Raw genomic sequence first — 19548 nt, 5'->3', positions numbered from 1 at the left:
TGGCTGAAGACATTCTGTCTATTGTGTTAACTAAGAACTAATTGTTAGAGTGTATATGTGAAATGCCTTTTCATAGGTTCATAGGTTGGTACTAGGCTATCTGCCTAAGGCCTATGCAAGCCTAGCCATAAAAATTCCCTGGAAATTTTTTCCCACAATATTTACTTCTCTGTGCCCATGTCTAGCAGCTGTTTAGCATTGTATTCTCCTGTGCAGGTGTTAGCTTGCTAAATAATGCAGTTTCTATAAGCCTGGGAACTCAGAGCAGGTGTCAAGATGATGCAATATGAAAACTGGGAAAACCTAAGTGTCAAAAATGATGTAATCTGGGGAGGATTCAGAGATATGTTTGTTAGTGATGTTTTATAAACTGCGTCTCAGAGAGAGACTTAGAAGCATTTTGAGCTTGATATCCAACTTACCAGCACTCTGCGTATGCTAACATGTAAGTTTCTAGCACTGTGATTTCTTGTAGGATTAGTTAAAGATATTAAAGATTAATTAGGTATTTTTCTTTGAAATCAGACCTGTCCTACTGTATTATTTTAAGTTTCTGTGTGATCTCTGAACTCTTAGATATCTCTGTGGTGTAGTAGTTTGTTTTAATTATTTATTATTAAATATTTTTAAAACCTTCTACCTGTGGCTGCTTTGTGTAGAGATAAGCTCTAGAATACATTGCATATTTATAGAGGTTATTGTAATAGGCCACTCTAAAGTAAGCCTTGACTGTTAGTCATACTACCATTGGATAATAATATTGCACAGTAATAATTGGACACCCTTTTAAGGGCCTTTTAGTAGCTGATATTATTAACTGGGTGGTGGCAGTAATTACTACTGTATCATCTGGGTAAAGGGGCACAGCCTGAGAATCTGTATCAGCCTTTCCCAGGAGTGTCTGTGAAGTTGTATAAATACTTATCTCAAAGTGTGTGTGTGTGTGTGTGTTGTGTCAGCTACTTGGCAGGGACACGAAGCACTGGTTGGACAGAGAGGGTACTGGAGGTTCTAGCTTGCCCAGTTAGGCTGAGACCTGGACCCTATAGCTGTGCCAGTGGGGAGTCTTATTGGGGATCTGGTGAGCAAGGGAGCAGCCAGCACCAGACTGACTGTGATTTCTGTGTGCACTTAAGGGAAATTGTACTTTACTGTGTGTATTAGTTATCCTTTCGTCTTCTATGAGACAACCTCCCTGCTGTTAGTGGTGAGGATTGAGGCTCCTTGATTGCTGGGCCAGGGCATGGTCGTCACAAGTGCTTGGCAGTGATGGGATCTACTTCACATACTAATTGGCCTGTAGTGGTGTGGGTAGAGGGAATTCCTGTAGCTTATGTACAGTGATCTCTAAAAGCGTTTTGTACTCTAAAACAGCCACACAGTGTATACTCAGAGTTCAGATCACAATTGTTTTATTTCTTTTGTTAGCTTAGTATAAGTCCAGGTGAGCAGGCAGCATGCCAGCAGAAGAGTATGGAAAGCTGACAAGGAGCCAGCTGGTGGAGATGTGCCAGGCTAGGGGAGTGGTGCAAGAAAACCTGACTGAAGCAGACCTGATTGCAGCCTTGATTACAGCTGCATCAGAGAACAGCAGCCTGGAGGACAATCAGACTGACAAAGGAGATACAATATCCTCGGAGAATGGACAGCTCAACCTTTCTGCAGTGGACTTAAAAATCCAGCTGGTGCTAAACAGACTTGAGTTGGAGGCCAGGCGTATAGAACTGGAATATCTGGGTATGGTTCTGACCCTCTTACTCCATGGTAAAGCTGTAACTTCTTTAGAAAAATGCATGACACTGACTGTTTTGATTATACTGCTGTAAAAAGACATTTGTTAGAATAGTTTAAGCTAACACCTGAAATGCATAGGAAAAAGTTTTGTGAGCATAGATGCAAGGCAGATGAAAATGTATGTGAATATGTTGTTGAACTGAGCACTTATTTTCATAGCTGGGTGAGTGGATGTCAGGTCACCACTTTTAAAGGGCTGGCAGACCTTTTGGTAAGGGAACAAGCCCTTAGCACTTTGCCTGAGGACATGAGGATCTGTTTAGCTGATAAACAGTGTGCTACTTCAGAGGAGTTGGGGAAGGTGGGAGACCTATACCTAGCAAGCAGAGCAGCCCTGCACAGGAAAGGGACCCCCAGTACTGCTCATGGGTCTAAAGGAACCCATGATGGGCAGCACAGACTGCCCCAAAAGAATCTGCCAGTAGCAGGGGAAGCCACTAGTCCAGGTACATGTCCAGAAGCTAGGGTTAAATGTTTTGAATGCAACCAGTGGGGCCATGTGGCATACAGGTGTCCACGGAGGCAAGGTGGGGAACCAAAGGTGAGGGAGCCAGTAAGTGGTAAAGACAAAATGCCAACAGTAGGTTGTCCTGAGACAACAGGGGTATGGAACTACCATCCTGCAGATGTCCTGAGAGGGAAGGATTTGGATGAGGCAGCACTATGTACTTATGCAGTTACATGCAGTAAGGCTAGGAGACAAGCATGTGGGTCTGATAGCCTGGGAGAGACCCAGACAGACTGCATACTTGCAGCCAGGACTGCTGAGGTGGTTACTTCAGGGAGTGAGCTATGCTGTAGCAGTAAGACTGAATGTGAGCCACAGCTGCTTGTGGGTACTGATGTTCCCTTGGATAGGGTAACTGCAATGGCAGAGGTGAGTAGTAGTACCCAGGCTGACAGTGAGGCACCGCTGTCAGAGGATGCCAGACATCCTGTGGAAGGGGAGCCAGGAAGGGTTACCAGGACAGACTTGAGACAGGCTCAGCTCTCAGACGCTACATTGCAAGGCCTGAGGCAGGTAGCTAGGGAGGCACCTGATTCTCAAGGGAAGGGGGAATCTGTGTACTGGAACAAAGGGTTACTGTACAGAGAGTGGACCCCTGTGGGAGGGCTAGAAGGTGAGACAGTATAGCAGTTGGTAGTGCCTATAGCTTACCATTTGGTGCTTCTAGGCATAGTCCATGATATTCCCTTTGCAGGTAATATGGGAATAAAACATACAAAAAGGCGTATTATGCAAAACTTCTATTGGCCTGGAATTTCCAGAGATGTAACAGGGTACTTCAGGACCTGTGAGCAGTGCCAAAAGGTAGGCAAGGCAGGAAACAAGGTGAGAGCTCCTTTGATGCCTTTGCCTGTGATTGAGGAGCCATTTCAGAGCGTAGCTATGGATATTGTGGGTCCTCTGAGTACCCCACGTTCCACAGGGAAAAAGTATATCCTAGTGATTGTAGATTATGCTACACAATACCCTGAGGCAGTGGCTTTGTCCTCCATTGAGGCCGAAAAGGTGGCAAATGCTTTCCTAGAGATTTTCATCAGGGTAGGTTTCCCAAAGGAAATACTGTCTGACAGAGGTGCCAATTTTATGTCAGACCTGCTGGCTTGTCTGTGGAAGTCCTGTGGGGTGAAGCACATGAAGACAACCCCCTACCATCCCCAGACTAATGGTCTTGTTAAGAGGTTAAACTCTACAATCAAGTCCATGATACGGGCATTTGCAGATCAGTTTAAGAGGGAGTGGGGCAAATATTTGCCCCATCTGTTGTTTGCTTACAGAAAGGTTCCCTAGGAATCCACAGGTTTTTCATCCTTTGAGTTGCTGTATGGGCATAGGGTGAGGGGACCTCTAGATTTAATTTGAGATGAGTGGGAAGGTGAATGTGAGTCTCACAAGGAGTCTGTTGTGGCATATGTCCTGAACCACAGGACAAGGCTCAGGGAACTCATGGGCCTGGTCCAGGAGAACCTGGCAGAAGTCCAACAACAGAAAAAGGTGTGATATGACAGCAATGCTCGAGCTAGACAGTATGCTGTAGGGCAGCAGGTGATGGTTCTCATGCCTGTCAGACACAACAAGCTGCAAGCAGCTTGGGAGGGACCCTACAAGGTGGTAAGAAAGGTAAGTGATGTTAACTACATGGTGGAAGTGCTAGGCAGATGGAAGGGGCACAAATTGTACCATGTTAACATGATGAAACCTTACCATGATAATGAGGCCCTTGTGCTGAGCATTTGCAGTGGATTGCAGGAGGAGTCTGAGATAGATCTTGTGACTGATCTCCTCAGTGAGGCTCGTGCTAACACTTCAGTGGAAGGGGTAGCAATGTTCCAGCAGCTATCTCCTACCCAGATTCGAGAAATCCAAGCAGTGTTGCAGGAGTTTGGGGGCATGTTCACCAGGAAACCCAGGAGCACCCACCTGGTGCAGCACCAGGTGGATACAGGACCTCAAAGGCCTATCAGGCAGTCCCCTTACAGGGTGTCTGAGAGAGTCAAACAGAATCTGAGGGAGGAGGTACAGGAGATGTTGGAACTAGGGATGATTCAAGAGTCCAACAGTCCCTGGGCCTCACCAATAGTGTTGGTGCCAAAGATGGATGGCAGCAACATGTTCTGTATGGATTACAGGAAATTAAATAGTCACACAGAGTTGGATGCTTACCCCATGCCTAGGACAGATGAGGCCCTAGAGCAGCTGGGTGGGGCTAAGTATCTTACAACCATTGAGCTTACCAAGGGTTACTGGCAGGTGCCCTTGACTCCCAGTGCTAGAGAGACGTCAGCCTTTGTGACTCCTTTTGGCTTGTATGAGTTCACAAAGATGCCCTTTGGGATGAAGAATGCCCCAGCAACTTTCCAGAGGCTGGTAGATCATATCTTAGTAGGAGCAGGAGGGTTTGCTCTTGCTTACATGGATGATATTGCTATCTACAGCCATTCCTGGCAAGAGCACCTTCAGCATGTCAGGGAGGTGCTGGGCAGACTACAGAGGGCAAGGTTGACCATTAAGCCGAGCAAATGTCAGGTGGGTATGGCAGAGGTCTCCTACCTAGAACATAGAGTGGGGAGTGGTATGATAAGGCCAGAACCTGCCAAACTGGAAGCCATTCAGGCATGGCCTGCACCTGTTACCAAAAAGCAGGTGAGAGCATTCTTAGGGACAGCAGGGTACTACAGAAAGTTTGTTCCCAATTATAGTGCCATAGCTGTTCTCCTCACAGACCTAACAAGGAAGAGTAGGCCAGATAAGGTAGCGTAGTCCCCAGCATGTGAGCAGGCATTCCAGGAGCTTAAAGAAGCTTTGGGAGGACCCCCTGTGTTAGCCAGTCCAGACTATAGCAAAGAATTTGTTATGCAGGTGGATGCTTCAAACTATGGGGGTGGGGGCTGTACTCAGCCATATTTCTTCAGATGGGAGAAGAGCACCCAGTAGTTTATCTGAGTCGTAGGCTCCAATCCAGGGAGGAATGCTATGCAGCGGTGGAAAAGGAATGTCTATCCATAGTGTGGGCACTACAAAAACTTCAGCTTTATCTGTATGGAAGAAAATTCACTGTGATGACAGATCACAACCCTCTAACATGGTTAAACAGAGCCAGTCAGCCAAATGCCAAGCTGCTAAGATGTAGTCTAGGGTTGCAAGCATATGATATGTTAGAGCAGCACCACAGTGGGAGTAGCAATGCCAATGCCGATGGGCTCTCAAGACAGGGAATGGGGTGAGGTACACCCAGATAGACCTGACACTCTCATGCGACGATTCTCAAGGGGCACTTGAAAAACTTGCTTGAGTTCCCAGGTGGGGGAAGAGATGTGACGATTGGGGAGAGATGGGCGAAGGCTGCCAGCCTAGTCAAATATAATTTAATACATAATTCTATCATTTGTATAAATAAAAGTAAAATACAGGCGTGTGTTTTTAAATGAAAGAAAAACACTGTACAATGTGAACTTCAAGATTGTTACAACATTGCCCCCTTGCTGTAAAGAAAAAAACTAAGTCAAGCCTTTCAAATGCGTCTTTTGAAATTGAAATGATTTTATGACATTCATTGATCTTTAAAGTTGGTTCTGGTCAGGCTGGCTGAAGACATTCTGTCTATTGCGTTAACTAAGGACTAGCTGCTAGAGTGCATATGTGAAATGCCTTTTAGTGTTGTATTCTCCTGTGCAGGTGTTAGCTTGCTAAATAATGCAGTTTCTATTAGGCTGTGAACTCAGAGCAGGTGTCAAGATGATGCAATATGAATACTGGGAAACCCTAAGTGTCAAAAATGATGTAATCTGGGGTGGACCCAGAGACATGGTTGTTAGTGATGTTTTATAAACTGTGTCTCAGAGAGAGACTTAGAAGCATTTTGATCTTGATATCCAACTTACCAGCACTCTGCTTATGCTCACATGTAAGTTTCTAGTACTGTGATTTTTTTGTAGGAATAGTTAAAGCTAGTAAAGTTTAATTAGTTTTTTTTTTTAATCAGACCTGTCCTACTGTATTATTTTAAGTTTCTGTGTGATCTCTGAACTCTTAGATATCTCTGCGGTGTAGTAGTTTTGTCTTGTGTTTTAATTGTTTATTATTAAATATTTTTAAAACCTTCTACCTGTGGCTGCTTTGTGTAGAAATAAGCTCAAGAATGCATTGCATATTTATAGAGGTTATTGTAATAGGCCACTCTAAAGTAAGCCTTGACTGTTAGTCATACTACCATTGGATAATAATATTGCACAGTAATAATTGGACACCCTTTTAAGGGCCTTTTAGTAGCTGATATTATTAACTGGATGGTGGCAGTAATTACTACTGTATAGTCTTGGTAAAGGGGCACAGACGGAGTCTGTGTCAGCCTTTCCCAGGAGTGTTTGTGAAGTTGTATAAATACTTATCTCAAAGTGTGTGTGTGTTGTGTCAGCTAATTGGCAGGGACACGAAGCACTGGTTGGACAGAGAGGGTACTGAAGGCTCTAGCTTGCCCAATTAGGCTGAGACCTGGACCTTATAGCTGTGCCAGTGGGGAGTCTTTTTGGGGATCTGGTGAGCAAGGGAGCAGCCAGCCCCAGACTGACTGTGATCTCTGTGTGCACTTAAGGGAAATTGTACTTTACTGTGTGTATTAGATATTCTTTCCTCTTCTATGAGATGACCTCCCTAGTGTTAGTGGTGAGGATTGAGGCTCCTTGATTGCTGGGCCAGGGCACGGTCGTCACATAAAAAGTCTGAACATCAGTACCTAACCTGTCACATCTGGGCTCAAACACGGAACCCAACCAACTCTACACCCCATCTAGTGCTTCTACCACCCCCTCAATAACACCCAGTCCTAGTAACTTAGAAAACAGCATGTTAGAACAAAACCAACATTCTCCACACACCAGAAACACTACCACTTCCTTGACTACTCCCCCAGCATCCCCACCTGAACCTAATTTGCCCTTTATATCCACTGTTAGCAACTTCCACTTAGGACTTTTCTCCACATCCATGATAAAAAACTTAAACTCAAACCTGCTTCACTGCATCTGGTAATCTCCCACCTGAATACCTAAAGATAGCTGCTGATGCCATAGCATACCCAATCTCTGTCCTTATCAATGGATCAATAGCTGAAGCCTATGCACCCTTACTATGGAAAACATCCTATAGGTTCATAGGTTCATAGGTAGGTACTAGTCTATCGGCACAAGGGCCTACGTAAGCCTAGCCAACAAGGTTCCCTGGCTTACGCCACCCAAGAAAGTTGTTTTCCTGTGCCACTGTTGAGCAAAGACACATAAGTGATGCCCGGGGTGTATTTCCTATTTCCCATCCACTCATCAAGATTTTTCTTGAAGAGTGCTAATGAAGAATTTTGCTTGACATAGATGGGTAACCTGTTCCAGAGTATGGGAAGTCTCTGGGACCGGAATCTATCCCTCCAGCATGTCCTATTTATTGTGGTGACAAGGTTTAGGTCCCTAGACCGTGTAGCTTGGAGGGATTGGGATTTCTTTAGGTGTAGCATGTCCAACAGCTCTGGGTTTGACATAGCTTTATATGTTAGGCAGAGATCTCCTCAGAGTAGGCGATATGCTACAGAGTAAAGCTGGAGTTTTTTGGGGCGGTCAGTGTAGGGCATTTGTTTGAGGCCAGTAATCCTCTTTGTGAGGTACTTCTGTGGCCTTTCCAGCTGCTGCAGATGTCTTGTGAGGTACATTCCAAAAGGGGCATTGTACTCTATAATGGGTCTAATGACTGTTGAGTAGATGGTAACAATGACCTCTTTTTTCCTGGATGAGAACCCTTTTATGATGAGGTGTGCCACGTAGAAGGACTTCCTGACAACTGTGGCGATGTGACTATCAAAGGAGAGACTACTGTCCACCCGGGTCCCAAGGTCTCTTATCATGCATTTGGTGTTAAGTAGATTGCTGCCTATGTGGTAGTTCATGGGTACAGAGTTTTTATCAAAGGGGATGACACTGCACTTTTTGGCATTGAGCTTGAGGCCATGGCTCTGACACCAGGCATCTGTCTCAGCGAGGCCCCTTCTGTAGGATGTCCACATCATTTGGGGACTTGACTATGGCTCCTAGTTTGCAGTCATCTGCGAACTTCATTAGCCAGTGGCCTTCTGTGTTAGCCTGTACTTCAGAGAAGTAGATACCAAACAGGAGAGGTCCCAGGACAGAACCCTGTGGTACTCCACTTGTCACTGCTTTGAGGTCAGATTTGGAGTCTGCAACTTTTACAGTGTGGGTTCTGTCAGTGAGCCAGTTGGCAACTCATCTTGTGACGTAGGGATTTATACCTAGTTTAGTGAATTTAGCTACAATTCCAGAATGAGGGATGGTGTCGAAAGCCTTGGCGAGGTCAAGATAGGCCGTGTGAACCACCTTACCCTCATCTACGGCTTTGGTGACTGCCTCAAAGAAGTTGATCAGGTTCAAAAGGCATGATCTGCTTTTAACAAACCTGAACTTGGTGGGTTCCAGAGTTTGGAGGTTACTAATGTAACAAAACTGGAAGAACAAGTACAAGCTGCCAAAGTTGTAAAAACAGGTTTATTCCAACGCACAAGGCAAAGAACACTCCAAGATAGTAGCACCAGTTCACCAATGACCTAGGTTTCGTCCCAAGGAAATGACTTCATCAGATTGGTGAAGTAGTGCTGCTTATTTATATCATAATCAATTAAACAATTACACTCAATTAATTCCATTAAAAAGACAATGCACCAATAAACATCCCATAAATTTAGAATTTTTTTTTTTTTTTTTTTAAATTAATGAGTAAAAACATCCTTTAATTTCATGCCTATTTACCACATTAAGTTGTTACTTGTAGTAAAATAAAATATCTCAAATAAGTAATAGTGTGTTAATGAAGGTTGAGTACCTACAAGTTCCACACTAATTCTATAATGTCCTGATAAACTAATACTCTATTGTTCTATAAATTCCCTATAGGTGTGTATATGAAGTATGTGTAGTTAGCTACCAAGTGTTAAAAAATACATAACTAAATTCTTAACAATACAACAATATAACATTATGTGTATGTATTTAATGTAAAGCTAGTGTTAACTAGTTGCTCCTATCCAAAATGAGATTTAATATGTAAAAAATGGACCATCCTAGCCCCCTACGCTCCATGCAATAACATGAAATACTATATATTCTGAAGATTTTTTAATTTGAGCCAAGGCTTGATAGAAAGAAATTCATTCAAGCCTGGATCATGATTAGCATCAAGTCTAAGTTGCCATGTAAGCTCGCTCATGTCTAGATGGTATTGGGTAATTCTCCCTTGTTGGTCAAAACTGATCTGTTGAATCACACAAAATCTAAAACTGTGTCCCTCATTAGCTATAACGTGTCTTGCTAAGGCATTTGTCAGTTTTTGATGTTTTATGTCAAGAATATGTTCTTTTATTCTATCTCTAAACCTTCTACAGGTTTTCCCTACATAAAATGCCTTGCATTCTTGACACTTGGCTACATATACTAAATTTTGGCTATAACAATCAAAATGTCCATTTATTGAAATGTCATGTTCATTGATAGATACTATGTGTCCTGATGTCCAAATATATTTACAAGTTGTACATCTGCCACATTTATAATTCCCCTTGCATTTATTACTGTTGACCTTGGTATCCATCTTATTTCTCTCAAAAATGTCCTTTAGTGACATGTCCTTTTTATAAACAAACTTGGGCTTGTGTGAAAAAATCCTTGATTCCACCTTATTGCTGTAAAATATCTCCCAGTACTTCATAATTATGTTAACTAAAAACTCAGAATCCATATTGTATTTTAAAATGTATAATATAGTGTCATTTCCAAAAGTATTTAACTCTCTGTTGTTTGTGGAATACCCAAATTGATCTACTTTGGATGAAACAATTGGAACAATAATCCTGTTGCTTCTTTTGTATGTGATTTCCCTTTTCAAATCTAAGCAAAGTTTTTGCGGATAACCTCTATTAAGAAACATTTTTATCATATTTGGAGGTTACTAATGTCTTTGTTTATGAGTTCCATGATGATATGTTTCATGGCCTTGCAGACCAGGCTTGTCAGGCTAATAGGTCGATAGTTCCCGGGATCAGTGTTGGCTCCCCCTTTGTGGAGTGGGATAACTGTTGCTGTGCACCATTCAGTGGGCACAAAGCCTGATGCGAGGCTATTATTGAACATGGTGCTTAAGTGGGGAGCCAGTTCGTTCTGAAGTTCATGTAAAACACAGCCTGGGATGTTGTCCGGTCCCATGGATGCTGTGTTTTTGGCTTTAGAGAGTGCAGCTTTTACCTGTGTAGTTGTGAATACAGGGACTCTGCATTCTTCCTGTAGAGATATGGGCCCTTTAGGGGGTAAAATTAACACTGAACCTATCTGCCATCCTGGCAATATCAGTTGGTTCTGTAATTTTCTTGCCTTTGTGCTGTAACTCAGAGCAGATCTGGGTGTTGCCATCGAGATTCTTGACATAGCTATAGAATGCTTTGTGGTTGTCCTTGGAATTAGTGGCAATTTTATTTTTGTAGCTAGCTTTGGAGGATCTTATAAGGGATCTCAGCTTCTTACTGAGGCTGACCAGGGAGCTCCTCCACTCATGGGATTTTACTCTCTTTTGCAACAGTTTCTTCCTTCTGTTGTACAGTTTGTTTATGGCAGGGGGCCACCAGATTGGCTTCCTTTTTTTTGGAGGATAGCGTCTTGGTTCTGTTTGGGATAGCACAATCCATGCATTCGTGTAAGTGCTTATAGAGTGCATTTGTGTAGGATTCAGCAGTTATAACTGTATTGTCCATCTGCATGGGTGTCATGAAGTTCACCACTTCTGTCTTAAGAAGCATGAAGTTGGCTTTGGAGAAATTTTTTACTGTGGTTTCCTTAATGGGGGATGGGGCGGGATGTGGATATCAAGGGTGATTAGCTTATGGTCGGATTGGACCAACAAGGAGATGACTTCAGGTGTGGAACACTGGTCACTCATGTTGTTAATGACTAGGTCTAGGATATTGTTGCCCCTGGTGGGGGTGTGGATAAGTTGATCTAGGGTATTGGAGTTTATGGCTTCCAGAAAGCGTTGAGCTAAGGAGTTGGTACACAAGTAGTTTTCCCAGTTAATGGTGGGGTAGTTGAAGTCGCCCATTATATTTTCCATCTTCATAAAGGTGGCATCTTGGCTGACATCAGTAACTTTCAGCCTATTGCAATATTATCACCTCTTTCATAAATGTGTGAAAGATGTATTCATAAGCAACACACCTCCACTATCTTCTACAAGAATGGCTTTTGATATCCACTGAACATGGCTTTTGCCCAAGACACATTACAACTACTGACCTCCTATCATTCACTGACAGTATAAAAAATACATGAACTCAGACAAACTTGCTTCCTCCATATTCCTTGACCTGTCATAAGCATTTGATACAATTTCTCAAAACTCCTGTATAAATTGTTTCAGCTTAGACTATCCCCTTCTTCATGACAGCGGTTCAATAGCTATTTAACTGACAGGCTCCAGTTTGTAAAACAGCAGCATACTCTCTCTCCATACCGGCAAGTACCCATTTTATTAATGACCTCTAAACCTCTAAGTCCAACCTCTCTTAAGCAATATGATGATGATTGTACACTTATATGTGCATCTAATATTTGCCTCAACTACTCCATCTCGTGCAAGGGTTTTTTTTCCTGAGTTGAGAAATGACTCCATAATGTCTAGCTAATACTCAACCCTTAAAAATAAAGTTACTGCTATTTTTCCCCTAGTCACACACATTTGATAAAGCAAATTTCTAAATGCTTTCACTAAACAAAATAAATTGAAGTAGTTGCTCATACAAAACTTCTTGTAGTGATTGGATGATAACCTTAAATTTGACCTGCATGTTCAAAGTAACATAAACATAAAAATGACTCACCAAAAATTAGGAATACTCTACAGAGAAACACCACCAAAATCGCTCTTGCCACTACCTACCTTCTCTTTTATAAAGTGCACCTGTTCTAACCATCCTTGAGGCTACGGTTAAATATAAACTACAATAAAGATGCAACATTAGTCACTAGCACACATTACTACAGCCACCAGGCTTTGAATTGACTCAAACTTCCTCACCACATAGATTGCTTATAGCTTATCTCCACATGCAACATTCCTTGTTTTTTCTCCTATTCTACATTCCTATCAACCTAATAGACTACTTATATGTAAAGAAGAACATCTTATCAGCATATATAAACCCAACAAACCCTCTGGCCAAAGTCTCTAACTGTACTATGTAACTAAAAATTTAATTTTATCCCTAAGCAAATTAGCTCTACATCTAATCTCTCCAATTTCAAACTACTACTACTACTACTACTACAAGACTAGCTAAATAAAATCTGGTTCTCCCCTGCACTACACCAAGATGAAACTAGACAGTCCCACCTTCCATCCCCAACATACTTTGACTATGTTCAGAGAGAAGGAATTAGTAAAATCTATTTCTTAGACAAAGATCAGATATATGATTTGCCTAGGCTATAGTAACTAGTCATCACTCTTCCAAAGAGTGAACTCATCTCTATGAACTACAACTTGTGAATACTTTATCTGTTGAGAATTTTCTTTTTCAGCTTCTTATAGCTGTCCAAATATTTGCACTATGTATGTATAGGTTCACACTGTATGAAATGAAGCTGAATTTTAGTTAGTTAATGTGTCATTCTTCTGTATTGGGCTTTGTAATAACTTTATTTAGCTGCAACCATATTATGTCAATGTGGAGCTTTTCTCTCTGGGCCTACACTGAAAATGAGATATTATCCCAGTTAGATTTCCCAGTAAACAAATGTCAAATACACAAAATAAAATTTTGATTATCTGCATCCTATCTGTAAGCCAGTTGGCAATCCAACTCATCCATCCATCCATCCATCCACCCATAGGGGTTTATTCCCAATTCATTCAGCTTTTCTAGTATGACTGACTGGGAAGTAGTGTCAAAAGCTTTAGCCATGTCAAGGTATGTAGTGTGCACTGCTTTGCCTTCATCCATTGCTTTGGTGACCCTTCCAAAACAATCTACCAGACTGAGTAAACATGACCTACCCTTGATGAATCCAAACTGAGTGAAAAGTAGAATCAGAGCAATAAGGTATGTAGTGGGAAGACTAGTAGGGAAGAGGTCAAGTTATATAACCAGAGAAGGTGTTACATCTTCTTTGAGACTTTTAATGCATTATTAGTTCTAACTGGAAATGGGGAAAGAGGAAAGATCTTTAAGAAAAGAAAGGGAAGATTTCCACTGTTTGAGATAAAGGATTGAGAAAGCAGGGCATGTGAAATGAAGTCTATTTTAGGGGGTTGGAGGAAAGGACTCAAGTGGTTAAGATTTCTGAAGCTGTATGTATTGTTTATATTCCACGGAAAATATCAGAGAATGTTTTTTTTAGAAATAAAAAAAATAAAAAATAAAAAATAAAAAATAATAATGCTAGAATTATTTGATTAAATCAGAAAATGTGGGGGAGTGCAGCTGAACATATTTATTGGTTATAAATATTTATGCACATACACACCCACACCCCTCCCCCACACACACACACACACACACACACACACACACACACACACACACACACACACACATACACTCTCACACATATATATAGATAGATCTATACATCAGTGATTAGTGAGCTGGTTATGTTTTACTGCACCATACTGAGCAGCACTGTGCACCTTTACAGTTCTTAACTGGACAAATGCTTTAGAAATACTTTACACTAAATATAGTTGATCTGCAAATTCCCTTGACCAAAACGGGAATTCACTAAGCACTTGACTGCCTCCATTGTAGACCTAAAAGCATTTGTTTTGAGGCAATGTAGCAAATGCCTCTTATTTACGGAAAACACATTCTTGCCATTTCACATTACTTAGCGTGCAGACACCCCCCCACCCCCACTTGACATGCTGAGTAAGCAGCATGTAATCTCATTCTCAATTCATATTGCCCATACTGCACTATATATAGGCTTACATGATTAACAAGTCACTTCAAGGCTCCAAGAATTAAAATGCCTGCTGTTAGGACTAAAAGAAAGACATACCAGATCTCTACACCACCACAAATGCCAGCAAATACTTCCCAAGGGGGGAGATCCCAAGATTTCAAGGCATACTGCATCCGCACCCATGCAATGTAGTATCTGGTAATTAATGACTGCATTATCAGAAATATAACCACCACCTCACTAGGCTGAATTAGAAAAGGATGACAAGTGGTCCTTCCACTCAGTGACCTGGGATGTTATAAGGACTCTTATATTCTCATTTCCTGACAATATTATAACCAAGTGGTATCCCACAGCAGTATAGGTGCTCTTCACCAAGGGAGATGTAGATAGATATGGTTGACATTTCTATATATGTATATGTGTGCCTGGGGCAGGAAAGACTCTAGTTTGAGTGGTATTTTGCCATCACTTTATAATGATGCCTAGATTCAAAAATAAGATAATTTTCTACAAGTGGACTCAAGTATGTCTCTGTTTGCAATGAGATGATTGACAAGCCCATTTGATCTGCCAAGGCTAGTCTGCACATCTCTAACCAGGGTATTTTCATTCCCATTCTGGCTAAGACATTTCCTTCTCCCATAGGGCCATTTTTAGTAGTGAATCCTAGACATTTCAGCCCAGAAAAATCCTAATTCAGAAAATTAATCCAGCAGCTTTCCCAGTGACTGGACAACCTTTCAACTGAGTACCGAATGCCTTTGGCTGAGTCCCAGTCACCTAACATCTCTAGGGTGCATTAAATGGATTTAACCGGTCAAAGACGAGTGGAACCTACAGTTACACACCATCCTGGTCAAGCAGATCCATCAATCATAAATGACTGGATTCACTCTGAACTTTCCTTAACTGAACCTCAGGGCAATGGATCAGCTCCTACTCCATCACCCAGAAAAAAACTGTCATTAAGGGACAGTTTGTGCATGCTGCCAGTATGGTTTCAAGAAAGGTAGACTTCTGGGATGAATGCTTAACTTTAAAATCCATGTTCCTTAAAAGGGGTTATCCAACTGCCTTTATAGACAATACAATGTATGAGGTGATAAAAGATAAATCAATTACTTTTCCCTCATTTTATTTCAAAAAAGTGACTCTCATCTTGTACTACAATTCAGTCCCTCCAACTTGGGGGTAACTAGTGGGGCATCCAATGCAGGCAACAATGTATATTGCTCTTTTATTGCTGTTTTCACCAAAGACAGTCTGTTAAAAAAATATGCTTGAGAAGAATTGGACAATCTTATCAGAGAAACCCAGGATTATATACCAGAGGGGAACTAATCTAAAGACCTTGTTCAAGAAAGAATTGAAAAAGATTACTACAAAGGGAAATAAAACATGGGTGGGGATGCAATTATTGTAAGTTTATTTACTATCACACAACAAATATGGGTTAACCACTCTTTAATTAACATCAATGGTCTGTATACTTGCAACTCCACAGGGGTAGTATACTGTGCTACCTGTAGTTCATGCCCTTGTGTCTATATCAAACAGTAAAAACAAAATGAAAACTCCAGCAAAGCTAGAACTTCCACTGAGTGACCTCCCAAACCTCTTGTATCAGAGGCACATGGGATATATGCAAATGACCCTTATGAACATCAGGTGTTTCAGCTAATTGGCAATTCTGAATGCCCATGACTTGTTTTGTCATTGTAATGGACACTTTCAACCCAATAAAGCCAACCCCCACTAGCTATGGATATGCATATTTCAGCCTTGTTATGAGCACAGCACAAGCAGAGTATTTGACTAAGCATAAGAAACACAGGCTATTATACCCAGCTGATGTCCATTATCATTAAGGTCACTGCAAAAATATCCCAAACAACAAACTAAAACAATAAGTGAGAAGGTCACTGAAATACCAAACAGTAAAAACAAAATGAAAACTCCAACAAAGCTAGATCTTCCACTGAGTGACCTCCCAAACCTCTTGTATCAGAGGCACATGGGATATATGCAAATGACCCTTATGAACATCAGGTGTTTCAGCTAATTGGCGATTCTGAATGCCCATGACTTGTTTAGTCATTTTAATGGACAATTTCAGGCCAATAAAGTCAAGCCCCACTAGCTCTGGATATGCATATTTCAGCCGTGTTATGATCTCATCAGCACAGCACAAGCAGAGTAGTTGATACATACCTTATCTCTCCAGCAGGTCCTATTTATATCACAGGCAATGTTTAAGTCTCTAGAGCCGGTAATTGTGGCGCTGTTTGTTTTGTGGCTGTGCAGGAGCTCCATCAGAGTGGGGTCTGACAATGCCATGTATGCCAGGCATAGATCTCCCCTCAAAAGCCTGTAGTAGACAGAATAAAGGGATAGGGCCTTGAGGCGGTCTGCATAGGACATTTTACTTAGGCCCTGTATTCTTTTAGTGAGGAACCTCTGTGGACATTCCAATTGTTGGATATGCCTGATTACGTACATACCAAAGTAGGCATTGTACTTAATGATAGGTCTGATGAATGCCGAATAAAGTGGAACAATGACTTCCTTGGACTTAGATGCTATATCTTTGTTTATAAGTTGTGCAACATAGAATGATTTCCTCACCACAGTAGACACATGATGGTCAAAGGCTAGATTACTATCTATGTGTATCCCTAAGTCCCTGACTTCTGCATTAACTCTAAGGGGTGTAGTGTCAATATGATACTTATCAGGGATGGATGACTGCACAAAGGATAGCATTATGCATTTTTTGGCATTTAATTTTAGTCCATGGTTCTGACACCAGTTGTTTGTCTGTGTCAGCCCCTCCTGGAAAATATTTGTGTCAGTCTGAGATTGAATGACAGGTACTAATTTGCAATCATCTACAAATTTAGTCAGGCAGAGACCACTGACATTGGCCTTGACTTCTGAGAAGTAAATGCCAAAAAGGAGAGGTCCAAGGACTGATCCCTGAGGGACTCCACTTGTGACTGGCCTCTTTGTAGAGGTGGACTCCCCAGTTCTAACTTCCTGGGTCCTGTCTGTGAGCCACTTGGCTATCCAATGGGTGACATATGGGTTTATACCTAACCTCCTGAGTTTGTCAGCAATGCCCGAGTGGGGTATTGAGTCAAATGCCTTGGCCAGGTCAAAGTGAGCAGTGTGAATGATTTTGTCCTCATCCATTACTTTGGTAACCTTCTCAAAGAAGTCCACCAGGTTGAGTAGGTATAGTCTGCCCTTGGCAAAACCAAACTGGGTTGTGTCCACTGTCTGGAGGTTTACTATATCTCTATTGATCATCTCCATGATAATTCTTTACATGGCTTTACATATAAGACTAGTGAGACTTGTGGGTCTGTAGTTGGCCCACCTTTGTGTATAGGGATGACTTGCCTTTCTCTATTCATTAGGCACAAAACTTGTTTGGAGGCTACAGTTAAATAATAAATCCACAGGCTCTGCTAGGTCATGTTTCATGCTATTTAGAAAGCATTCTGGGATATTGTCTGGGCCCATTGATGCAGTGTTCCTGGTATTAGGGAGAGCATTAAGGACTCGTTCCCTAGTGATAGTAGGGTGAGATATATTTGATGATATTTCCTGAGGTAAGGTTGAGGGGGAGAGAGGGGTAAAGTTGGAGCTGAATTTATCAGCTAGGAGGTTTGCTATGACTTCTGGCTCATTATATAGGTGGCTCCATTTACAATTACATTTGCAGACAATGGTATTTTGCCTTTGAGGTTGTGGACATAGCTAAAGAGTGTTTTGTGGTTGTCCTTGGCCTGGGAGGCCAAACTTACCTCAAGTTCTATTATACTCAACAATTTTAATTGAAGTATTAGATTATATATATGGATCAGCTTGTTCTCTGCTTTCAGGTTGTGGTTAAGTAAACATGTAACAAGTTATTAATTAACTATTTTCATTTTTTTTTATTTAAAAAAGAAAGAACTAAGTGCTTATAGGAAGTAATATATACCCACCTAAGAATGCATAGGAAGAAATGTTAAAAGTTCAATACAAACTCAAAATGGCCACTGATACCAAAAGCAACTACAATTCCTTCTTCATCTATGCCAACAAGTTAAGAAACAATAACCAGCAGTGTTCTGAATAGATCCATAGTGACATCATATTCTGAATAAAAAATAACTATTATCCTAGCTGACAGATTTTTTGTAAAGTTTTATTTACAAATACACATCATGCCCCCACAACTCACACAGATCCTGTAACTACAAAAAATATCCCTGATAAAAGTCATTCCAGCCCTGTCAAAAACAAAGAAAATCATATCTGCGGGCCCTGATAACATACACGGTAGAATCTCAAAACATCTATTAAGCAATGTTATGAGTCTGGCCTCCAACTACATCTCGGAAGTCCAGAGTACAGTCATTGTAATGCCCCTACACAAAGGGTGTCTAATCACAGACTTAGATAACTATAGATCCATCTGTCTCAGTAGTTTTATTTGTAAAGCCATGGAATGTATAACCTCAGACCTAATTAGTACTGACATTGTAAACCTCTTACTCCAAGACTCATATCAGTTTGACTTTGTCAGTGGTAGGCCCTGTCTCCTCAACCTTATTAAACGTTATCAAAAATGCATCTGAAGTGGTAGGTTGTAGTTACCTGTCTAAGTCATTTGATACTATTCACTATAAGGTGTCATCAATAAACTTGTATGTCTGAATTTTAACCTATATGGAATGAGGTGGATAGCAAACTGGCTGATTGAAAGAGCCCATGTTGTCAGAATAATGCAGGTGCCATCTCTGAAAGTAAATGTATTACTTATAAGTTCCACAGGGCTCAGTATCAGGGATCCTTTGTTTATTATTTATTTCTCAGATGTACCAGACAGTACTTCAGTTATTTGATTACAAAGTTCATGAATGACAGTAAATTAGGGGTTGTTATTCATGGTCCCTTTCTTTATATTGAACTACTCCAGGACAGATTGGATTATGTAAACAACTGGTGAAAGGTCAGTGGTTTCAAAATAATGTGAAACAGTGCAGTATTCAGTTTGGCAAAATAAATGATTCATCAACATATCTAATCAATGGCATACCCCTCAAACTTGTCATAACCATTACAGATCCAATTACATTTATGAATGACTTCTTTTCATAGTTTCATAGTTTCATAGTTTGGTACTAGGCTATCTGCCCTGGGGCATTTATAAGCCTAGCCATAGTGATGTGGCTTTTGCCACCCCATGTAATGGTA

Source organism: Protopterus annectens, chromosome 7.part0 (assembly GCF_019279795.1).
Source record: "Protopterus annectens isolate FY-2018-M chromosome 7.part0, PAN1.0, whole genome shotgun sequence".
Classification (NCBI taxonomy): Eukaryota; Metazoa; Chordata; order Ceratodontiformes; family Protopteridae; genus Protopterus; species Protopterus annectens.
This window is presented reverse-complemented; position numbering follows the sequence as displayed.